Source organism: Aethalodelphis obliquidens, unplaced genomic scaffold (assembly GCF_003676395.1).
Source record: "Aethalodelphis obliquidens isolate GAN/ISIS:26980383/991018 unplaced genomic scaffold, ASM367639v1 scaffold56, whole genome shotgun sequence".
NCBI lineage: Eukaryota > Metazoa > Chordata > Mammalia > Artiodactyla > Delphinidae > Aethalodelphis > Aethalodelphis obliquidens.
The window spans coordinates 8770333-8796620 of record NW_020838000.1 but is presented as its reverse complement, the minus strand read 5'-3'; the positions used below and the strand labels follow the sequence as shown (position 1 = coordinate 8796620).

The 26288-nt window shown below is 36.7% G+C and overlaps 1 protein-coding gene across 6 annotated transcripts in view; it reads right to left on the bottom strand.

The window, feature by feature from the left end:
* The window catches only part of TBC1D5 (TBC1 domain family member 5), a 540677-nt gene that overhangs the window by 382799 nt on the left and 131590 nt on the right, over window positions 1-26288 (bottom strand). For 4 of the 6 annotated variants that reach the window (XM_027086554.1, XM_027086556.1, XM_027086555.1 and 1 more), the window contains exon 3: window positions 25937-26139. The exons of 1 other annotated variant lie outside the window; for it this stretch is intronic. The gene's annotated coding sequence lies outside the window, so the exon portion shown is untranslated. Of the gene's footprint in view, window positions 1-25936; window positions 26140-26288 lie in introns of those variants that run through there. One more of the 6 variants, XM_027086557.1, reaches the window with a different exon arrangement.

The following is a 26288-nucleotide window of genomic DNA, read 5'->3' as shown; positions in this document are numbered from 1 at the left end:
AGAAATTAAATTTCTTTCATTTATTTATATGTTTCAATTTAGTTTTCTTTTTTTTGTGTGGAAGTAAGTGCATGTTACATTTGATAAATTTTGCGAAAAAATATAAAATCCCACATTTTCACAAAGGGTAGAAATGTTAAAAATTCAAACTTTCAAACTAAGGCTGTATGTATTCTAAATGAATAATAATCTTCTCCTTTGATATTCTAATTACTGTAAATATAATGCAGAATCCTTCTTATATTATAACATTATAGCACAATATTTGAGATCAGTTTTTAAGCACTCAACATTCTAGGGGGAAAAACCATGAAACTAAAGCCTCATTAAAGTGATAATTTCAGTTACATGAGCATTTCATACGTTATAAGAGTCCTGTATTATACACACATCCGTAACCGTCTACTGTGAACATGTGGAAATCATACTCTTGGTGTTAACACACCACCCCACCATAAAGAATTAGTGATGACACCAAAAGACAAATATATTTCTAAAAACTGACATGGTTTAAGTGTAGACAAACTAAAATATAAAAACAAGATAAAATAAAACTAACCAAAAACAATGCTGCTTACTGAAGGTAACATAGGTAACAGAAGTCCCTAATTTTGAAGATCTGATATACATCAGGGCGCCCCTCCAGAGCAAACACTGAAATTAGTAAAAATGGGGCTGGGTCTTCCATTTACTTTTTGCTATAAAACACTGACCAAGGTTTCTGACCTAAGAACTTTAAGAAATAGCAACCAAATGTCCCTTTAAGTTAATGATATTAAGGACTAGAATAAATTGCAAACAAACTGTATAAGATTAAAATTTTAAACCCTCCCTCTTTTCCCCCCTTTATTCCTACCCTCTCTGTTTTTCTGTCTCTCTCCATACATGCATGCATATATGCATTTGTATAATTAATTCATCTTAGGAAGCTGAGTTGGTAACACAAAAATTAATAAAATCTTGTATAAACAAACTTAGAAGGCTGTTCTATTTAGTTGGTATCGACTATTTTTTTTGACATCTTTATTGGAGTATAATTCTTTACAATGGTGTGTTAGTTTCTACTGTATAACAAAGTGAATCAGCTATATGTATACATATATCCCTATATCCCCTCCCTCTTGTGTCTCCCTCCCACCCTCCCTATCCCACCCCTCTAGGTGGTCACAAGGCACCAAGCTGATCTGGCATTGACTTTTTGAATAAGGAAATTCTGTAGGGCAACTTCACTAGGAGACAGAGTCTGCTCTCAGATACTTCTGTAAACAAAAAATCTTGTCTTCCTGTTAAATTCTATACTCAGAGAAGGCATCTGTTTGAAATAAATAACTGAATCATCACCCTATTATTTCTCATACCCTAAATCATTACCATATATCTATAAAACATTCCCTACATCTACATTTTTACCAATAAATAAAATTCTGATTCCCTGACATTGTCTTAGCAAAATGCACTAAACCTCATACCAATTATACTACTGACAATACATACTCTTTAAGAATAAAAGAATCCTAAAGTAATCCATTTTGTTTCTAAGCAGACATCATTCGTCTCAGACTTCGTCTTCAACATTTCCACAAAAGAATAATTATCAAAATTAGTGAAATGTTGCACAGTTCTTATTCAGGAGAATACCCTGACTAAAGCAGACCACTCACTAATAAAGTGCAACTTAATAAATCATGTGGAATCTTATTTTGTTCAAACCCTTACTAACTCCTAGCACCATCTGTTACCATCAAAACTATATGACAAGATATGATATATAATTAATAGGTAAACAACAATCTAATTAAAATGGACAAATACTCCATGTTCCTGCCATTTGGGAGCTCTAATTACAGACTAAATTTTAAGCTTGAATTAAATATTTAAGCTGGAAAATTAACTTTCCTTCTCGAGCCTTGAATACATTAATACAGATATGTGAAGCGACTTCCTGATGGGAACTTAAACATGTAATTTAGTTCCATCAAAGCAGTTACTAATTGTTAAGCAGCAGTACCTTACCATATGTACACAACAGCTATTCAGAGCTGAAAAGGTGGTTCCAAAGCACCCCTCTGCAACCCTTTCCTGACATAAATATAAAATGTATATACTGCACAGCAGTAAATACACACACTGAAAATAAATTAGAGTCTTCAGCTTTCAATGCTTTCGGAAGACAATTAGAAATTGGTCTAAATAAACAAAATATACCTATATTTGACAAGGTAAAAACCACACACAAGTATAAAAGGCCAGAAGATATTAAACGATGAGAAGGATCCAGGTATAAAATTCTAAGATTACACAAAGTTAATTAAAGACCCTGACCTACTGAACCAAAATAACGAGTGAAGATGGGATACTAATTCTTTTCTTCCTACCTCTTCCCTTCATAGAATTTAGCAGACTTTGGTAATAATGTTCTAGAAAGCATTTAGAAAGACGACAACTTAAAGGTGAACCTTTTTCTACATTTTTCACTCATTTTTGAATGTAGGAAGAAAAAATTTCAGAACAAATGACCCTAACAAGCACATGTTTAAGAAAACAAATTCTACAAGAATGTGAGAAATACACTAAATTGCCATTTTATGTTGAGCAAACAGAGAAAATGACAAATCGCTAAAGAAAGGTGTATATCACTCTTTTTAAAAATAAGTTATTCTAATTCCTTATAAACATAAACAATGGCAGGTCAACACAGTTTGGTTATGAAAAGAGAACACGGTCATTAAATACTTCTTTGTTAAGCATTAAATAGCATTTAACTTTTAGCTTATACTAAAAATTACCTAATTTTTATACTTACGTAGAAACAGTACTATACTGCACTGTTTAACATTCAAGGCCAGTGAAAAATATATAACACTTGCTTACGTTAAATTTCCTATATTTGAAATTTTCACCAGAATTTAAGTGAATTAAAATTTAAATCATAAAAAGATCTGCATATAAGAAAAAAAAGGGGGCTTCCCCGGTGGCGCAGTGGTTGAGAGTCCGCCTGCCGATGCAGGGGACACGGGTTCGTGCCCCGGTCCGGGAAGATCCCACATGCCGTGGAGCGGCTGGGCCCGTGGGCCGTGGCTGCTGAGCCTGCGCGTCCGGAGCCCGTGCTCCGCAACGGGAGAGGCCACAGCAGTGAGAGGCCCGCGTACCGCAAAAAAAAAAAAAAAAAAAAAAGGAATGAAAAGGAACCTTCTATTCTATTTTGACAATAGGAAATCTATTTACTATTTTGTAATTCATAACTCTTATTCTAGGTTTTTGCTCAAGAATAAGTTTGCCTGTTTTGCCTACCAATATTTCCGTATATCTATTCCTTCCAAAAGTTGCCAAAACTGTACTCATGCTTAAATTTTACTCATGTAAATTATAGAACACTTGAAGTTCCTAGTATATTAGGGATCCCTAATTATCTGAATATGAAGATACTCTTTTTAATTTCAAAAAATATCACAGATTTGTTACAGGATGTAACGTATAGCACAGGGGATATATTCAGTATTTCACAGTACTTTTGTATGGAGTATAATCCATAAAAATATCAAATTACTATTTTGTATACCTGAAACTAACATAATATTGTAAATCAACTATACTTCAATAATTAATAAAATAATACATACATACATACTTTTTTTTTTTCTTTTTTGGCTGAGTTGGGTCTTTGTTGCAACGCCCGGGCTTTCTCTAGTTGAGGTAAGCAGGGGCCTCTCTTCATTGTGGTGTGTGGGCTTCTCATTGCGGTGGCTTCTCTTGTGGCGGAGCACAGGCTCCAGGCATGCGGGCTTCAGTAGTTGTGGCACACAGGCTCAGTAGTTGTGGCACACGGGCCCAGTTGTTCCGTGGCATGTGGGATCTTCCCAGACCAGGGATCGAACCTGTGTCCCCTGCATTGGCAGGCGGATTCTTAACCACTGCCCCACCAGGGAAGCCCCATACATATTTTAAAGAATAGTTTGTGTAAATTTTATAGTTGGAAAACAAATCAAAGATCTGCCCTACACACACATAAGTAAATGTACTTTCAGTCTCTGACAAAATACACTAACTAAATACACAAATGTACGTGGGTTTAAAGATGCTTTGTCATTCCCCTCAAGTTTCATAATGATTTTCAGCCACAGACTGGCAAATACCCACAGAAAGCAAACGAGGACAGTCTTTGAACAATCCTTTGAAGTGAATATTTATTTTCATGTTATCCTGTATCACACAAAGAATAGCAAATGAAGGACAACCAGTAAATACTGCTGAGAGATAAAAACTCTGTCCTAAAAAGATCTGATGGATATACAAAATACGGCTGATTCATATTTAAGTAGCACGGTTCTTTTCTAATACTAAATCAGTCAATTGGAAGATAACAGAAGTTCCTCCATAACACAGGCTAGAAAAGTCTATTCAATTTTACTTAAAATCTGTATGCTGTAAAAGTACATGCCATGGAATTTACTAGGATGACAACTACATAGATATGAAATTCATGACATATTGATTCAACATATTGAACTGGTTTTTAAAACCAATTTATATAAATGATTATAATAGTCTATATTATGTTTAGCCCTTGAGGCATATGGCAGTAAATTTGAATTTAATTTTAAATAAATTTACATAAATATAAAAAGTTCAGTCATTTTTATCCACCCTGCATATGAAACAGAACAAATTAAAAAACAAGAGGATTGTACTTTATAAATGCACTTGAGGCCAAAGTTCAAATAAACCGGAAATCTAAGTTTATTTCTTACAAAGAAATGAAATGACTGATTTTCATAAGACAAAAAAAGAAAAAGATAGTCATCAATGGAGAAGCTACTACTGAATATTGAACAGAAAATATTTATATAAATATGTATGTAAATATATATTTGGCAGTAAATATGATTTACATTTACTATACATTCTTTAAAAATTAATGTAACTGAAAAAACTTCATACTGATGTATGGTATACATATATTTAGATGGAACTACTAATTAAGATAGGAATACAGTAAATCCTCTTTGGAGAATTTATGCAATTTACAAAATGAAAAAATTTTTAAAGGCTGTCAGATTTTCCTTGATAGGTTACTAGAAAGTCAGAGATTCCATCCTTTGTATAAGGATGGTTCTAACTTCCCATCAGTTAATCAGGGCTCAAGCTCTGATTAACTTGGAGACTAAGCCAGAAAACATACAGGCTCTGAACATGGTGCACGGACAGCATGTGTGTGAAATTAAGCAGCCTTGATAATAAAAATTTGCACTTTGACCTCTCACCTCATCCCTGTTCCATCAAATAATTAAATGCCCATATATCCAGAAATTCTAAACATATTAACCCAAAACCAAGATATGATTCCTAAATTTGGAGCTTATTACTTCGGTATCACCAGACGCATTTCCTGACTATCATTTGCCGTTGCTTGACAGAAATATTTTCTAATTTTTGAAGCCACAGACGAGGAAACTGTAGCTCAGAGATGAGTTATGTTTCTCAAAGTTGCACTGTTATCTGAAACTCTTCTTCCCCATCCTGTCTCAGGTCACACAGTCAGAACTCAGATCTCTAATGCCAAACACTGTTCTGTTTATGACACTTTTCCTGCAACATGTTATTCTGAAAATTTTTTAAATTCAGAAAAGTTTACAAGAATGTTACAGTCAACATTCATATACTCACCACCTAGATTCTAACACTGACATTTTACTTTACTTGTCTATCCATCAGACCCTCACTTTCTTGAGTGTTTCAAAGTTGCAGATGCTATGATACTGGTTTTTCAACATCTTATTACAAATATTTCCAAATATACAGAAAAGATGAACACCCACCTAGAATCTTCAATTCATTTGAGTACATTTGCTTTATTATAATGTCTATCTGTCCATCATTCTGTCAATCCATCTTATTGTATTATTTTAATTACCTAAATTATTTGTTGCCACTCCTGATTCCCTTCTGCAAAAGGACAGCTACTGAAAAGTTGTTTGTATGTATTTAAAACTGTTATCTTACCTTTATTGCTTTCAGTTCAAGAAATGTTTGGCTATACATGCTTTGAACGTTTTGTCACTTCTCTAAATTGTCTATCGGGTAAAAAGACAAACCCTTCAGGAGAGGAGAGCTCACTCGTTTCTCTTTTACAAAAAAAAAAGGAAAAGAAAAAGACACAAACATTTTCTAAGGTTACTAGATAAATTGAAAAACTCACAGAAAACCAAGTTTTTAGGGGGAAAAAAACTGTTAGCTTTAGTTAATCCAGCAACTTGACATACAAGCGGCTTTGAAACCACTTTGCAGAAAAGTTACACTACTAAAGCCAAGTAATTATGTTATCTTTATACTTTCTCATGGTATGTAATTCTATGATGTATACATTCCACAACGTGATTCTATGATGCATAATTGTCATTTTCTGTCAATAAAAATTTTACTCCCAATTCACATGATGGAATTTAAATGCATCAGTATTTCCTGGAGTTTGGTTATTAATCTAAACGAATATACCACTGTATCTCCACAATTCCCTTTAACCTTAAGCTCTCTTAGTCCCTCACTCAGTACAAGTGCTTTCAAACTCACTGAAACACCTAGCTCTTTGACTTCATTTCATTTCAATGCCCTCTTCCCCTTCTAGTTTCCCTTCCTTCCCTATCAGAACTAGACTATCTGAGCTACTATTGCAACTAAGCTTTTCCCAGTACAATGTCCTCTCTTGCTCCATGCCTACCAGCTGTGTCTTTCCTGAAAACCCTCCAACACTTGTTCAGTCTCAGTCGCCTTCTCTGACTCTACACTCTATTTGCTGAAAGCAGAGGAAATAATGGACGAATAGGAATTCCTTCCACCTTTCCACCCAGCTAAAACACACCCACAGGCGCTGTGGCTGTCAGGGAGGTGCACCACTCAGAGAGAACCTGCTAGAAGGAGTGCCGTCCACTGTCACACCTTCTGGATCCACCACAGCGCTCATGCCAGAGAGAGGCATGCCAGGGGAGCCCATTCCCACCCAACACAGGGCATCTCTCAGGCAGCATGTGCTCTGCCCACTGCCCACCACCCCGCACCACTGGTCTGGCTGGGACCTTCTCAAAGCTGCACTGGTGTCTGAGACTCTTCTTCCCCTACCTGTCTTCCCTCCTCTTCTCTCATCACAGGTGTCAGGCTTGCATTAAGGTCTGAAGCTCTCCCTCCTCACTCCCGCTCCCTTTCTCCCTTACCTTCTAAGGGCTTCCCCTGATAAATTTCTTAAAACTTCCATTTCTGTCTTGGCATCTGCTTCCTGGAGGACCTGAACTGTCGCATCCACTATTTCCTACTTCTGGGATTGTCGGTTAAAAAAAAAAAAAAAAATTCACCCTCCTCCTATAAAAACAAATCTCTCCACTAGCGTTGGCTCCAAATCTGTCTCATCTTTTCACCGATTTTAATCAACAATATGCCTAAACAGAAGTCATTCTCTTCCCCTTCAAAATGTTGCTCTTGTGCTCGCTATCTATGGAAAGACACCACCAAGATACAGCCAGATACCTGTATTTTCCTCTTGCCCCTCTCATATCAATCACCTGTTAAATCGAGTCGATTCTACCTCCTAAATTAGTCCCTTCTCCCTTACTCCTGACTCTGACTTAATCTAGTGTCTCAATTCTTCCCTGTCCTCCTGCAGTAGTCTCCTACCTAGTAGCCTGGCTCTTCAGATCTCCCTCCAATTCACTTAAATACCTAAATGTCACCTAAGTGCTTTTTCTAAAATTCAAATCCGATCACACCACTCCTTGGCTTAAATTCCTTCAGTAAGTCACAATACCTAGCATTGCAATCCGAGGCTCTTCCTACCCTACCTGTCTTCCTCTTCTTTTTCCTCCAAGAAAAAAAGCCCAAACTCTTAGTATAATCCACAAGACTCTTCAAAAATCTAGATTTTATACCTTACAATCTCAGGTGTCAATATTACCCAACATGTGAACCTAAACTGCTTGCAGTTCCTCAAATACACTTTTTTTTTTTTTAAAGAAGATGTTGGGGTAGGAGTTTATTAATTAATTAATTTACTTTTTACTGTGTTGGGTCTTCGTTTCTGTGCGAGGGCTTTCTCTAGTTGTGGCAAGTGGGGTCCTCTCTTCATCGCAGTGCGCGGGCCTCTCACTATCGCGGCCTCTCTTGTGGCGGAGCACAGGCTCCAGACGCGCAGGCTCAGTAGTTGTGGCTCACGGGCCTAGTTGCTCCGCGGCATGTGGGATCTTCCCAGACCAGGGCTCGAACCCGTGTCCCCTGCATTAGCAGGCAGATTCTACCCCAGTCTTACCTCCAAGATGCTTTAAGTACTTCTTTTCTGTGGTCCACTATCTCCCATGCGTGACTCTACCATGTCATTCATCCCCCTAGATGTTAATTTTTTTAACTGCCATTCTCCCTCCTATAAACTGCAAGCTCCTAAAGGAAGAATCATATTTTAACTTGTTGATCCAACACCTAGAATACTGTTTGCAGTAACAGGTAACTAAGCAAAAAGTTTTGTGGAAGGAAGGGAGGGAGGGAGAGAGGGAGGAAGAAAAGATCCTTAGTATCTCAATAAATTTGTAAATTATTTTACAAAGTAAATGTAACTCACACTTGCTGGTTCTTGTCTTCACCCTTGTGATAGTTAATTTTATATGTCAACCTGACTGGGCTAAGGGATGCCAAGGTAGCTGATAAAACATCGTTTCTGGGTGTGTGTGTTAAGTGTCTCCATAAGAGATTAGCATTTAAAGCAGACTGAGTTTTTAAGAAGCCAATGTGAGTGGGCATCACCCAATATACCCAAGGCCCAAACAGAACAATAGGTGAAGGAAGGGCAAATTCGCGCTCTTAGCTCAGGCTGAGATATTTGGACACGGACCAGGATTTAGTCCATCTCCCCCATTCCCCATGCCATCACCCCAGTTCTCAGGCCTTCAGACTCAACATGAATCACACAACGTAGGTCTTCCTAGTTCTTCAGCTCGCAGGCAGATCAGGGGACTTCTTACCTAAGCTGCATGAGACAATTCCTGTATTTTATACATATAGATGCTTTTGGTTCTGTTTCCCTGGAGAACTCTGACTAATACAACCCACGGTGCAGGATTCCAGGTTCCTATATTTTTGTTCCTGGAACATTTCTGGGAGCCATCCTGAAGTGTCTCACATGCGTTCATGAGCCAGACCAGTCAGCTGACAGTCACCTCCCAGGGCACGACTATCATTCACCCCTCTTTGTGCCTCTCTGGGTGGTATCTGAGGTCTGCTGGTTCCATTCCCTCCAAACGAAGCTTGGGTGGGCCTCATCTGTTCCCCGACCCAGGTACTGCCTCTGCTCTGGAATGCTGATCACCGGTGGCGACTGTCACTCACAGGGCCCCATTCACTGCAGTCTGCTTCCCCTCCACTGGGCGCTAGCCACTGCTTTATCCAGCAGCACCACCGTCACCCAGCCCCCCTCCCCCACCTTTCTAACAGGGCCAGTGCAGTGCACTCCGTAAAATGCCAGACACTCAGTGGATGGTGGCAAAAAAGGGGAAATAATGCCTTTCTACTGGACTCTAAGTTTAGAGGGTACAAGGACCATGCCACTTGTCCCCAAACATCTTATATTTCTCCTTGTTCTCTTGTTCTTTCTTAATTTCTTTTTCTTACAGCCCAGGTATCCTTCTGTCTCCACTGTGTCTGATGCAAGGCCTGTGAGGTCTAGACCCGAAAGCAAAACAGACTCCGGGCTGAATTCAGAAACGCTCCTTCTCTAACAGCTGAGATGGCATCACCAGGTCTGGCTCTTTACGCTTTATTTTTTCATTAAAAAATTTTCACTTTTGTTCCTACACATCGAAGACTAGTGGCAGGCCAGCCACGCCCCAGATGTGGCTGAACCCCTGCAAGGGACACAAGCAAGGGCCACACTGGGGACATGCCGCACAGACGGAGTCTTAAACACTAAAACAAAACACACAACTATTGAAACATGCACTGCCCTTTCGTGCTCCATGTTTCTCATACTTAATATACTCCATTAAAAACTTTACATTAAAATTCCTGAATTATGTGTGTCACTCAAAGCAGCTTGCCCACTGACAAATGAAAGCCTCCCTTATGGGGAAATATTTCACAAATTACCCTTTTTATCTGAATTCCAGGATGATTAGGCCAGCAGCGCCACATCACCCACCCTGCAGCACGTAGGGCAGTAGAAGGCATCCTCCTCTGTCGGCATTCCGAAAGGCATTTCCAGACCGACACCGGGGTGGGAAAAGAACGGCCAGAGACAGGAGAGCAGCAAGAAGCCGCCTGGCTGGGGATCACCAGAGAGTCATCCCTACAATGGGAGGACCCATCCTTTTTTTTTTTTTTTTTTTTTCCGCTGTACGCGGGCCTCTCACTGTTGTGGCCTCTCCCGTTGCGGAGCACAGGCTCCGGACGCGCAGGCTCAGCGGCCATGGCTCACGGGCCCAGCCGCTCCGCGGCATGTGGGATCCTCCCGGACCGGGGCACAAACCCGTGTCCCCTGCATTGGCAGGCGGACTCTCAACCACTGCTCCACCAGGGAAGCCCGAGGATCCATTCTTTATGCCATGAGAACACAGGCAAGAAAGAACAATAACTTTTCTAGCAAGTTCCACACTGGATTCAGACTCTACATTAGAGGGTAATCTGTACCAATAAAGTATGAATGTAAATAAGACAAAGAATGGACTAGAGGAAAAAAACATAATGCAAGGTCTCTGAAAACAAAAGCACATTTTAAAGGAAATGTGCAGTGAACATCAACATTACTGGTAGTTCAATTTCATTCAAAAATTGATATACACTTAGAAATTAAATCCTTGGCTTTATAAACATGATGAATAAGCAAATACTTCAGGATAATATACTTTTTACCACAAGCATTTTATGAAAGAAAATTTTCCTCAAAGCTCCAACACTAACAAATTCCAAAGTCTTCAGTCACTAAAAATAGAGCTTCTTATTTTTCCTTATCTATTTTGATACTTTTAGCCGTCTCATAAATTGCCTATTTTTTGGATTTTAACAACCAGTCGTCCTAGAATTTTTATATTTTCGTAAAGAAAAAGGAAATACATATGTGTGTTTTAAATTTTATGCTTTAAAAATTAATCTTTACAACAAGTATAGCTCGATCTTTAAAAGGAGAGGGAAGAGGCTTTGAAGGCATAAAGGAAATAAAAATGGACAAGGATTGAGGCAGTATGGTGTAGATTTCAGGTAATTTTAAGCACTGGATAATTTTAATCTAGAAAGAAGGCCTCAATTCAGTTATAAATATATTTTAAAAAATAGCACACTATTCCCCTAGAGAATCTGGATGGTTGCATTTTTGAAATAAGCAACGAAAGGGTGGGGGAAAAACAACCTCTCCTTATGTTGCATTTATTCAATTTGTGGACTCCTACTGCAGGTGGTCCTTGAAACGATAACATAAAAGACTTCTAAAACAAAATGGATAAATATGACCATTTATTTAAAATTCAGGCAGTTTTTTAAAACTCTATTTCTATTCAGAGAGTCCAATTATCTACAAGATATATACAGGCTGCAGCACAAGCCATTATGATTGATTGATTTTAAACAAAAATACTAGCACATATATACACAAAATGAATCTTATCTCCCTTCAAAATATCCATTTTGAGCAGCTACACATCAATTCCACTGAATTCAAAAAGAGGCATTGCTAAAATACTTTGATTAATGGATTATGTATACATCTTCCCAAGGGGACTATTTCAAATGGAATAACACACATTTGAATAAACAGGTTCTGATGTATTTATTTAAAAATTGACCTCACTAATCTATAGTCAAATGTAATATAGAAAACAAACTTTAAAACACATAACGTTCTCTGAACAAATAAATTTGCATTTGAAATTTACATGTTCAAAATAAATCTTTTCCTGCCACCCACGTAAGAAAATGGAAAGTGATAAGGGATAGAAAGGTAAGTATTACAAAGTCAAATAAGTAAAAAAGGCCATTTTATTCACTACCTTTTGAGAAGTAAGTTATCTATTGAGGAAAAAAAAAAACCCTCCAAATTTAGACTAAGCATTCTGTAACAAGCAGCAACAAATTCACTGAGGGTGGTCTTTAAAGTCTGCATTGCACATATAAATTTCTTTTAGCTGTAGTATATGCAGTATATGGTTCCAACTAATAAACAACAATTCATCCAAAAATGCAACCCATCTTGAAATAATAGTACTTCCAGAAAAGCAAACTACTGTCGATTACAGTTTAGCACTTAAAGGACAGTAATTTTTATTCTTACCTATGCAGTGACTTGAAATAGGTATAATTAAAAACTAACTTGTAATTACTATAACTATGCATCTATAGAAACATCCACACATTTTTAAATATATTTTCTTCAATTTGTCTTAATCTTAAAACTGTTCACAGAGTAGTTTTTATTTTTAAAAAATTTTAATGCAAGGCATGTCATCTTACCCTTTTTTGTTTACTTGTTATGAAAATGATACAAAACAAATACTTTGACCACAAGCCCTGGGTGTTCAGTGCCTTCAATCAAATCACTGCAATTAATATGAAATTCTAAATACAGAATATAATGCCACATAAATAGTATAACAGCCAAGTCCTGTCTAAGAAGCCATATGTTTTTTCCCATTGTTCAAAAGAAGGAGATGACTTCCCGTCACTTATGTTTCTGATTAGCAAGGTGATTTATGCCACAATCACTAAAAATGCCAGCAAGTGAATGAGAAAATGCATAGTGACTGCGCCAGATGTGCACAATAAACAGGAATCCCATTGTAATCTCTGGTACTTAGTTTATAGGAAGGTAATGTAGGAAACACTCTTGGATATGGCAAAGTCACTCTTTTTTTACATTTGACTATAAATGATATGAAATAAATTGTGTGTTTTATACTTTATGGCATGCATACATTGATAAATTAGGTAGCGTTTTGTATCCCGACTTATCTACAAGACAAACCTGGCTAAGATCATGGGGATTAATTGCTTCAGAAGTGTGAAATGCAGCTTTTCCATTCTTTTCTGCACACTCAGTGAAGAAACAATGATTAATCACTGTTTAACTATTCTCTTGAGGATCTCCAAGATTGCCAAAGCAGGACTTATCCTCATAAATCCAAAAACTACAGGTTTAGATTTGTTGCCAACAAATGAAAGAACATGAACTTAAACCCATTTGTTATCAGATTAAAATAATGTCAAGGTTTTAGAACCTCACTGGTACACAATTCCCTTTTAATTGGTGACTTCAATACGAAATGAGATTAACACGTAAGATATAACAAAAGTACACCTATTTTACAAAAGTAATAATAAACCTATTTTTTTAATTATAAAATATCCTCAGCCTAATAATGTCAAACATACTATTGAACTTGAGCTGATAACCTCCCTTAGATACATAAATACTTCAATTCCTCTGTGCTATTTATAAAGAATAAAATACATGTTATCAGATGAAAAACATTTCTAAATGGTTATTTCAAATGGAAAATGACTGCTTATTTCAAGAAATTTTATTCTAGACAGCTACAGCTGAAGGACAATTATGTGGATAAAATTATTTAGTTCCAATAGTACTAACAGAAACATATTTATAAGTCTTTATAAGACTAAAAATGTAAAACTTCAAACTTTAAGCCCATACTATAAATGACCCAAAAATATGTTGAAGATAAGTACATGAGAAGAGAGGTTTCAAATATATTCCAAGTAATTTAGGCTTTCAAGATATCTTCAGTCAATATTCCCTAAACACTGAAGAAATTAAGTAACTCTTAAGCATTTATAAAATTTTTAAAACATATTTTTAATAGCAGAAAACTTATTTTGTCACAATATTAAAATGTTAGCATCGTAATGGTCAAATCGTTACAAATTAAAGATTTTAAAAATCCCCTTTAAATGGGTTAGCTGTTCACGGCCTACTTTTAAAGTATTCCTAAGCGGGAATAACCTAAAGTAAAAACTTCAGACTTCTACGTAAAATAGAAATACAGTGACCTCTCACGTATAACGGACCCCTTTTCTGTTTGTCTAATTATGTGTTCATCTAACTTCTCCCTTCCAGTTCATGATGCTCCTTTCAGGTCTACCAGGTACCACAGAGACTAGCAGAACCGCAAGGAAGCGGAGGTGAAAGTGGTGATAAAGTTCACTGTCCGATAAGTCTTTGTAAAAGTGAGTAAGTGGGAGAGAAAGAGAAGCAGATTCCATATTTTCCACATTTCATTATCTAGAGTTGGCTGTTTCTCCATTATCAAAAAGTGAGAGTTATGTGTGGCGTGTGTACACTGAAAACCTAGGAAAATTCACAATGAACTAGGCCAAAAAAAAAAAAAAAGAAAGAAAGAAAAAGAAAACTGAGTCTCCTTACGTCATCGAATTTAAAAAGGAAAACATCATAAAATGACATATTTGAGTTAGCTCAGTACCCACCATAGCGTAAACAGTCAATAAATATTTGTTGATCAAATGAATAGATGAATTCAAATTGATTCTACTCTGGAAGCTGATGACATTTTAGAGTCTATAAATAGAGCATCGCCCTTTCACCTTCTCCTGACACTCCCAAAGATCTTCTCCACTTAAAATGTTTTAATTGAATGAAAAATATTTAGGAAGAACCATTCTTAAGTGTTACTCAAAATATGCCACTAGCATAAAACCTCACAGAGATGCTAACTGTTTTGTTTAACCTGGAAAAACTATTAGGATGGACTTGGAGGTTTGCGGATGGAACTTACAAAGGAACACAAGTGTGTCAGAATAAGATAGCTGGGATTTTTGAAAACAAGTCTGTGTTATAAAGGGAAAGTCACTGCAACCGGTTTAAGTCAACAACCTAAACACAGAAGCCAAGTCCGGATGACAAAATGGCAGCTTACTGGAGAAATGTATATGTGAAGCCCAGGGAAGGAGACAAGTTAAATGATGTTAAATAATAAAGTTATTTAACAGGGAATCAGCTAAGAAGATGGTGAAGGAGTGGCGGGTGACACCTTGACTATTTGCCTGTAAAAGGGAGAACTCGCCAAAGACCCTTCTCAGAGTTAGCCCGTGATGTACTGGGTGGCCTCACCACAAATAACAGTTATATGTCACATGTTAGACCATGATATAATGTGGGCACATACCAAAGAAAAAGAGAGAACTTTCATTCTTGCTTAAAGGGGAACGCAATAAGCTAGACCCTGCCTTTAGAGGGAATCAGAATAAAGTTATAAGAAGCCGAAGTCATCTTATTTCTAATTATTACCTCCATAACAGTTGGTGCTTCCAAAGACGGAGAACTAAGTAAGCTGACAGTAAACCAAATATACTGACTCTCAGTAAATGTGTCCTAGGAAGACAAGTGCATGTATGGATATAAAGGAGATATTACTCAAAAATGTCTTCCAGTCCAGTGACCAAGGAACTTGTGCCAGGTTTTAGGAAAAGGCAGGGTCTGCAAATAATAAAAATTAGTTATTTAAACCCAAGAGGGACCCACTAGAGGTGGTATGAGGAAAAGTAAGCACAAGGCTAGTCAGTTTTTTGGTCTCACAATTGCAACTGATCCTTGAATAATGCAAGGATTAGTTCAAATATAATTTACAGTTGGCTGTCTGTATCCAAGGTTGCTAGGCATTTGCAGATTCAACCAACCATGGACCGTGTACTACTACAGTACTTACTATATTTATATTGAAAAAATCCACGTATAGACGGACCTATGCAGTTCAAACCTGTCTTGTTCAAGGGTCACCTAATTCCTTTCCCACTTGTTATCCCTCTTAACTTAAACTCTACAGTACTGGAGCACAGCAAACACGCTGCTTGAATCATGTCCCAAGACAACATAAGCAGTTTCTACAGCCAGCGGGGAAGCTGTATCACTATCGAGAACTGGGAACTTGAGCAAGAATGGGTACGAAGAGCAACATTATTCCATTTCAGAAACACATGAGAGTGATCCCAGGGATCACCTTACACCAGGAAGAAAATGCTGGAACTCTAACGCTATAACTGTATCCCGTATTTATCAAGTGTGCTCCTGCGCTGAGGTGACTGGGAGAAATATGAGTCAGAAGGAGCACAACAGACTCCAGGCATTCGTAGATTTTTACATTCATGATTTCACACTTGTTCAAGCAATCCAGGACACGAAGTAATTTATCATTTTTCTGATAAGTGAATTTGAACCACAAGCTGCCCAAGGCTGGTGTGAGAAAGCATTTCTGCTTCTGATCCTAATGTAGCTTGGTGGTTCTCTAGAACACACTCCAGAAATATTTACACATTTGAGATTTTTCAAAAACTTCAAGAGGTGCATCCTTCATAAATGCTTGTTGTATGTCTTCATTATAGTAACAGAATTTTTTAAAGTACCAAATTCCTAAACTGGAAACCACCATTCACCTACGTTACTACAATAAAAATCACAAAGCGGTAAACTGAACAGGACAAGCCTAAAGAAGTGGGAGGCAGCTAGTCGTGACGCTTCTGGTATGTGACATATCCCGGAAGTAACACAAAGCTTGACCGAAGACTTTTACAGATGGATCTGTGCCTGTGTGTGCTGCCTGCCTTCCTATTATTAAGGATAAACCACCCATGCTCCTACCTAAGGCCAGTCTCTCCACTTGTGCGCCTTGCTTCAGCAATTCACTACGCTTTCCTGCATCATCAGTTTATTCCTCTTTATTGGGGCATTCTCAATATTGATGTATGCTGCTTCTCTTCTACTCAAAAAAAAAAAAAAAAAAATTGTCTCTTGACCAACTTTCCCCCTTCAGTTGCCACATGTTTCTCCTCCCACTCCACCCTGAACCCACTCCACCCTGAACCCACTCCAGTGTGACTTCTGTCCTCCACTGAAACTGCTCTTCTCAAAGTCACCAATGACCTCCCACTGCTAAATCCAACAATCAATTCACAGCTCATGTAAAACTTCACATTTCAGCAACATGTGCCACGGATGATCATTCCCCTTCCTTGGCACATTTACATCACTTAGCTTCCTGAGCTGGACAGATATTTAGAAAGCCAAAGAAGTTTTCCTTTTACCTAGCTCGGTTTTCCTTCCCTGGCCTCCTCAACTAATTCCTCTTCTCCTGACCCCTAGATGTAAAGGGCCCCAAAGCTGGGGCCTTCAGTTGCCTCTAGCTGTATCTACTGGATTGCATCAATATTACCCCTTTAAAAATACCATCCACAATTGATAACTTTCACAGCTTTTGCTTCATCTCGGACCTTTCCCCTGAACTCTGGGATAGTATCTGTCTCCTTGACCTCTCCACTTAAATGTCTAATAAATATCTTCAACTTAGCATGTCCAGAACCAAACCCCTGACCTTCTCCTTTTATAAGCTTCCCCTTCTTCATTAAATACAACTCTTATCTTCCTAGTTATTCAGACCAAAAACATTACCAGAGGCGTATTTGACTCCCCGCCTTCACTCATAACTCAAATCCAATCCATCAGCAAATCCTGTCGTTCAAACCACAATCACCTCTCACCTCTAACCTTCTACATGGTCCCTCTGCTTCTGCCCTTGCTCCCTCTACAATCCTTTCTCAACCAGGCAGAGTAATTCTTTTAAACTATACATCAGATGTTGATACTTACTTGCCAATAACTTCCCATCTCATTCAGAATAAAAGCCAAATGCACCTCTCTAAAAGACTAGATTCCCAGTTATCTCTCTAATTTAATCCCTACTACTCTCTCCTCACATTGCCGCAGCCACACTGACCCCTCTGTTGTTCCTTGAACACATCAGTAATATTCCTACATCAGGGCCTTTGTACTACTTGTTTGCTCTGCTTGAGGTGCTCACTCCGTCACCTCCATCTGACATTTACTAAAGTGTTCCGTTCTCAGGGAGGTACTCCCTGACCACCCTATTTACAATTTCCATCAGTCCCCCTATGCTATTAACTCTCTATCCTCCCCTCCTTGCTTTATTTTCCTTTATAGCCTCACTATCTAACTGACTACATATTTTACTTATTTATCTTGCTTCTTGTCAACCTCTCTACCCTAAAAAGCAAGCATAATCAAATCATGCATTTTTCTCTATTTTGTTTTCACTGTTAATATCTCCTAGGAAACTCTTCAATGAGTAAGACTGGCTTCAAATTTCTCAGGAGGAATAATGGATGTTAGAAACAAACTGAGCAAAGTCTTCAAAGTTCTGAGGAACATTATTTTAAATCTAGAAATACTAATATATACCCAGATAAATTATCAATCAACTGTGAGAATAAAAATATTTTCTAATATGCATAACTCAGAAAATTCATCTTTCACCATTCAACCTTCTGAAAATTTATTTAAATTGTGACAATGGGACACAAGAATCATTAGAACTAACCCAGAAATATAATGAAAAGAAATCGGAGTGTAACAGTTCCGCAAAAGGCCAACGAAGCTCTGGTCCATACTAAAACAGGAGGTCCAGGTTAAGTGATGTATTTCTTCAACAAGACAGTAGATAACCTAACAAAAATTTATTTTGTGATTTAAAATCATACATTTTAAAGCCTAAAAGTACAGCTGTGGTGTGCTATCCATAAATGGAGAGACATAGACCTCCTATGAGCATTAAGCAAAAAGAATGGTAATTTAAAACTCTGGTAAAAACAAAGAACTACACACACATGCAGGGGAAAAAAATGGTATAAATATGAAGCAAAATACAGTATTTTTGAGAAGATGAAGAAAACTAAGAAATCTTTTGTTCTGGAAAACAATTTCTACTGGTCAGTTAATTCTGCACGGAACACAGAATTAAGTGATACTCTGAATTGATATATAATTACTATATTAGAAATAATGAATATAATCACCCCTCTACAATGTTACTTTGCTGAAAGTCATTTATTACTATCATATTCTGATTATCAAAAAAATGGAAAATAACAAGTTTTGACAACATGTGGAGAAACTGGAACCCTCACACATTGCTGGTGGGAATATAAAAGGCTACAGCCACTGTGGAAAACAACTTGGTGGTTCCTCAAAAAGGTAAATAAAAAATTATAACATGACCCAGCAATTATACTCCTAGGTATATACCTAACAGAACTGAAAACAGGTGCTCAAATAAGAACATGTGCACCTAAATCCACCGAAGCACTACTCACAAGAGCCAAAAGGTGGAAGCAAACCAAACAATTATATATACAATGGAATATTACTCAGCTGTGAAAATGCATAAAGTACTGACACATGCTACAATATGGATGAACCCTGAAAACAGTACTACAAGTGAAAGAAGCCAGACATAAAAGGTCACGTACTATATGATTCCATTTATATGAAATATTCAAAATAGATAAATCCTTAGAGACAATACAAACTGATGGATACCAGGAGTTGGGAGGAGGTCAGAATGAGGAGAAACTGTTTAAAAAGTAAGGCGTTCTACCTTGGAGTGATGGAAATGTGTGCAACTAGAGAGAGGTGGTGGGTTCTACTGAATTATTCACTTAATTTTATGTTACATAAATTTCACCTCAATAAATTATTCTAAAAAATAGATATTCTACTTTTAGATCAGTCTTTTCATATTTTCTTATTTCCAGAGTATTTAAAGATTTCCATAATCTTCTTTCATATTGGAAGGCTCTTTGGATCAAATATTTATGATTTTGAAGGAACATTTATCTCAGATTCACTAATCATTTAAGTTTCATTTCATTTTTTCCCCTATGTTAAATCCAAGTAAAAATTTTTTAAATGTTATATTTTTCATCTATTACATCAGTTCATCACCAGAAGATAGGAGTAGGGATTTTTTGCTTGTTTCTTTTTTACATTATTTTTATCTTTTATTTTTTCAGCTCTACTGATGTACAACTGACCTCAATATAATAAAATGTAAGATATTTAAAGTGTATACTGTGTTGCTTTTTACTTTGATGTACTCCTGCCCACTTACTGATTTACGCTTTTTTTTGCCTCTGCTTTTGGTGTCTAATTTAAAAAACAAAAAAGCATTGCCAGGACCAATGTCAAGCACCTTACCACATCTGCTTCTAGGAGCTTTTATGGTCAAGGTTTTCTGTTCAAGTCTTCTGGAGTTAATTTTTGTGTATTGTGTAAGATAGCGGTCCAATTTCATTCTTTTGCCTGTGGCTGTCCAATTTTCCCAACACTGTTTATTAAAAGAGACTATCCTTTCCCCAGTGAATATTCTTAGATCTTTTGCTATAAATTAATTGACCATCTACGTGTGGTTAATTTCTGGGCTTGCAATTCTTTTCCATTAGTCTCTATGTCTGTTTTTATGCTAATACCATACTGGTTAGATTACATACCTTTGTAATATAATTTGAAATCAAGAAGTATGACGCCTTCAGCTTTGTTCTTCTTTCTCAAGAGTGCTTTGGCTATTCAGGGTATTTTGTGGTTCCATACAAATTTTAGGATAGCTTTTACTATTTATGTGAAAAATGCCGTTGGGCTTCTGACAGAGATTTCATTGAATCTGTAGATTGCTTTGGGTAGTATGAACATTTTAACAATATCAATTCTTCCAATCCATGAGCACAGACTATTTTTCTATTTATTTGTGTCTACTTCAATTTCTTTCATCAATGTCTTAAAATATTCAGTATACATATCTTTCACCTCCTTGGTTAAAGTTATTCCTGAGTTTTATTCTTTTTGATGCAATTGTAAATGGGACTGTTTCCTTAATTTCTCTTTCTGATAGTTCATTGTTAGTGTACAGAAATGCAACAGATTTTTATATATTGATTGTGTATCCTGCAAATTTACTGAATGTTTATTAATTGTGGCAGTTTTTTTGGTGGAGTTTTCTACATCTAATATCATACCTCTGTTTTATTTCTTCCTTTCTGATCTGAATACTTTGGGGGTTCTTTTGTTTTGTTTTGTTTTGTTTTTTGTTGTCGGTTGTTTGATTGCTTTGGCTGGAACTTCCAGGACTATGTCAAATAAAATTGGTGAGATTGCTTCTTTGAATATGGGAAACACCATCTTGTTTCTCATGGTTACTCACTGCAAAAAACAACCCTGATAAATAGCCCAAGAAAATAACACTCAGGTTCTTGTTGGGGGCGGGGCAACAAGTTTGGGCATTCTTGTCATATTCCTGATCTTAGAGAAAAAGCTTTCAGCTTGTCACCATAAAGTATGATGCTAGCTATGGGTTTCTCATATGTGGTCTTTATTAATATATTCCCTCTATACCCAGTTTGTTGAAAGTTCATACCATGATGTTGAATTTTGTCAAATGCTCTTTCTGCATCTACTGAGATGATCACATGCTTTTTATCCTTTGTTTTATCAATGTGGTGTATCACATTGATTTGTGGATAATGAACCATACTTGTATCCCTGGAAAAAATCCCACTTGATCATGGTGTGTGATCCTTTTAATGTGCTGTTGAATTTGGTTCAATATAGTTTGTTGAGGATTTCTGCATCTGTGTTCATCAGGAATACTGGTGTGTAATTTTCTTTTCTTGTAGTGTCCATGCCTGGTTTTGGTATCAGGGTAATGCTCGCCTGATAAAACAGACGTGTTCCCTCCTCTTCTATTTTTGGGGGGAGTTTGAGAAGGTTTGACATTAATTCTACTTTAAATGTTTGGTAGAATTCACCAGTGAAGCCATCTGGTACAGGACTTTGCTGGGAAGTTTTGGATTACTGATTCTATCTCCTTACTATTGGACTATTCAGATTTTCTCTTTCTTCATGACTGATAGGTCGTATATTTCTAGAAATTCAACCATTTCTTCTAGGTTGTCCAATTTGTTGGTGAATAACTTCACAGCAGTTTCTTATGAACCTCTGTATTTCAGTGGTGTCAGTTTTTTTCCACCCTGCCCTTTGGCTATCTAGCTAAAGTTTTGTCTACTTTATGTTTTTCAAAAAAAATAGCTTTGGTTTCTTTGATATTTTCTGCTGTTATTTTAATCTCTACTTCATTTATTTGTGCTTTTTGTTTTGTTCTATTCTTCCACTAATTTTATGCTTAGTTTGTTCTTTTTTCATTTCTTGAGATGTAATTTTAGGTTATTTACTTAGGCTTTCTTTTCCTTTTTTTTAAGTGTGTGTTTTTTCTTTTTTCCATTGAATGAAAGGTTCCTCAGTTTTTATAGTGCTTTACAATTTTCAAAAGTTTAACACACATGATTTCATATAATCCTATAATAATCCTTTTTATCCCCACCCCTATATTGCCCCTTCTCCCTTCCCTCTCCCAGCCGGTAAACACTAGTTTGTTCTTTATATCTGTGAGTCTGCTTCTTTTTTGTTTTATTCACTAATTTTGTTGTATTTTTTAGATTCCACATGTAAGTAGTGCCTAACAATATTTGTCTTTCTCTGACTTATTTCACTTAGCATAATGCCCTCCAAGTCCATCCATGTTGCTGCAAATGGCAAATTTTATCATTTTTTAAGTAGTATTCCAGTGTGTGTGTGTGTGTGTGTGTGTGTACACACACAAAATATCTTCTTTATCCATTCATCTGTTGAGGGACACTTGAGTTGCTTCCATACCCTGGCAAGTGTAAATAATGTTGCAATGAACACTCGGTGCATGTATCTTTTTGATATAGTGTTTTTGTTTTGTTTAAATACACACCCAGGAGTGGAACTGCTGAGCCATGTGATAGTTCTTTTTTTTAATTTTTTGAGAAACCTCCAAACTGTTTTCCACAGTGTTCGCACAAATTTACATTCTCACCAACAGTGTACAAGGGTTCCCTTTCCTCCACATCTTCGCCAACATTTGTTATTTGTATTCTTTTTGATGACAGCCATTCTGACAGGTGCGAAATGATACCTTATTGTGGTTTTGATTTGCATTTCCCTGATTATTAGTGATGTTGAGCATCTTTTCATGTGCCTGTTGGCCATCTGCATTTCCTCTTTGGAAAAATGTCTATTCAGTTCATCTGCCCATTATCTAATCAGGTTGTTTTTTTGATGTTGAGTTGTATGAGCTATGTATATATGTTGGATATTAACCCATTATTGGTCATGTCATTTGCAAATATCTTCTCCCATTCAGTAAGTTGTCTTTTCATTTTGTTGATGGCTTCCTTTGCTGTGCAAAAACTTTTAAGCTTAATTAGATCCTGTATGTTGATTTTTGCTTTTCTTTCCTTTGCTTTAGGAGATGGATCCAAAAAAATATTGCTGCAATTTATGTCAGAGTGTTCTGCCTATGTTTTCCTCTAGGAGTTTTACAATATCCAGTCTTACATTTAGGTCTTTAATCCATTTTGAGTTTATTTTTGTATGTGGTATTAGAGAATGTTCTAATTTCATTCTTTCACATGTTGCTGTCCAGTTTTCCCAGTACCGCTTATTGAAGAGACTCTCTTTTCTCCATAGTACATTTGTGCCTCCTTTGTCGTAGATTAACTGACCATAAGTACGTGGGTTTATTTCTGGGCTCTCTATTCTGTTCCATTGATGTATGAGTCTTTCTTAATTATCAAAGCTTTGTAGTATAGTCTAAAGTCAGGACACATGATTCCTCCAGCTCGTTGCTTCTTTCTCAAATTTGCTTTGGCTATTTGGGGTCTTTGGTGTCTCCATACCAATTTTAAAATTATTTGTTCTAGTTCTGTGAAAAATGCCACTGGTATTTTGATAGGGACTGCACTGAATCTGTAAGATCACCTGTGGTAGTATGGTCATTTAACAATATTAATTCTTCCAATCCAAGAACATGATACATCTTTCCATCTGTTTGTGTAGCTGTCAATTTCTTTCATTAGTATCTCATATTGATAGTTTTCTGAGTACAGGTCTTTTACCTCCTTAGTTAGGTTTGTTCCTAGGTATTTTACTCTTTCTGATGAGATGGTAAATGGGATTGTTTCCTTAATTTCTCTCTCTGATAGTTCATTGTTAGTGTACAGGAATGCAACAGATTTCTGTACGTTAATTTTGTATCCTGCAACTTTACCAAATTCACTGATGAGCTCTAGCAGTTTTCTGGTGGCGTCTTTAGGATATCCTATGTATACGATCATGTCATCTGCAAACAGTGACAGTTTTACTTCCTTTCTAATTTGGATTCCTTTTATTTCTTTTTCTTCTCTGACTGCTGAGGCTAGAACTTCCAAAACTATGTTGAATAAAAGTGATGAGAGTGGACACCTTGAGCTTTCCTTTCTTAATATAGGTGTTTGTGGCAATGAACTTTCCTCTTAGAACTGCTTTAGCTGCATTGGATTAGGGATAATTTTTATTTTCTTTTTACTTTTCTGTATATACCAAACTTTCTAATAAAATATATTACATTCACAATTTTTAAATGTTTGCAACTTATTAAAAGGATAAAAATGTTAAACGAAATGGGAAGGAGCACTAGAATAGACCACTTTGGGGAAAAAATCTGTTATTCTAAGCTGATATAAAAGGCTTTGGAAGTTTAAAATGTTTTAAACCAAGAATGATTTGAGAGCATTAGCATGCACATACAATTTACACAGACAGAAAGAACAAGAAGAGAATAAAGAAATATATACCTTACTACAAAGGAATGATTCTATCAAAGATTTATCTTCCTTTTATATTTTAAGATATGACCTTTGGTATCTATGTTGTTACTACAGAAGAACCTATAAGTGCTCTAGTATTTCCCAGCAGTTACACAGTTCTTTCCCCAAGTTATTTGATAACTTGTAATGAATCGACAGAAATGAGAAGCACAGGGGAGGCAGAAGAAAAGGCAGCTTGACTGAAACAGAAAACAAACTGCCTGATTCCATTTATTTTCCCTACAAGTCAGTCATGAGCAAACATACAAGTGATCTAAAGTATGACTTCAGAAATTGCAAAGGTGATCCACTATTGGATAGGGAAGTAAATTTAATTATGGGTATCAGCATATATTAAATATACCCCCAAAAAAATATAATAGAATAGAGCACAGCATACATTCAAGGTAGCCAGGGTAGAATGGTTTTAACTCTTGTTTGTTTCATTTGTGCATTTATACCTGTGGGAAATGGCTCATAAGTATAAAATTTATTTCTTACTATGGGTTGTGGTTAAAAAAAAAATGTGAATGCTACCTATCTGAGATACCTTCAATGCTAAGTTCAATCATTCTAATTTCACAACTCCAACATATTTAATGAATGTTGGGAGGTAAGAAGGTAGGAAGGTAGGAAAGAAGGAAAGACGAAAAGGGAAGGAAAAGAAATATGGAACAAAAAGTATTCAGTAAGAAAAGTGCTAAAAGTCTGCTGGTGGGAACGTATTTTTCAAGCCCTCATGCAGCCTCAATTAAAAGAGAAGGAAAACAATGAAGGAAAGGAACAGATTGGAAGCTGGTGGGTAGATATATAAGTGGAAAGAAACTGATCAGGGAACTCTGTGCTAGAGGGCAACATTATTCCCTTAAAGAGCCTGCAATCTAAACCTGGCAGCAGTATATAAACACACACATACACACCCACACATAGTTTTTGCACACAAATATATAAAACACATTACTGTAACTATAGTGAGGGTATTATTATGAAATGAATGTTTATCACCCCCCAAAACTCATATGCTGAAATCTTAATTCCAAGTGTAATGGTATTAGGAGTGAGGCCTTTGGGAAGCGATTAGGTCATGAGGGCGGAGCCCTCATGAATGGGATTAGTGCCCTTATAAACAGAGACCCTAGAGAGCTCTCTCATTCCTTCCACCAAGTGAAGACACAGCAAGAAGACATCCATCTATGAACCAGTGGGTCCTCACCAGACACCAAATTTGCTGGCACCTTGATCTTAGACTTCCTAGCCTCCAAAACAGTGAAAAATAAATTTTTGTTATTTATAAGTCACCCAGTCTATAGGATTTTTGTTACAAAAGCCCAAACAGACTAAGACAGCTGATGATAGTACTGAATTTTTAAATGTACGTTTTGAATAAATATACACTTACCTTTCAAGAAAACCTTATTGATCCACAAATCTAATTGACACTTGAAAACGCGTGCTCTTGCTATGGGTCATAGATGATGTCAGGTTCTGTAAGACAGAGTTTGCCAAATAAAAGTCTTGGTTGGCCAATCGGAACTAAAGAATCAAGAAATAGAGATCAGCTGAGTTATCCCTCAACTGAGCTGCAGGAAAAACAGCAAATACCTAGAAAAATAAATAAATAAAATAGCTTCAAATATCCTCTCCCTAAGCAAAGGAACCCTAAACCAAAGCTATCAATGCAAAAAGCAAGCTGAAAAAGTTTATGTCATAATATTTTTGGCTCTTAGGGGACAAATGTTAGCTTATTCTTT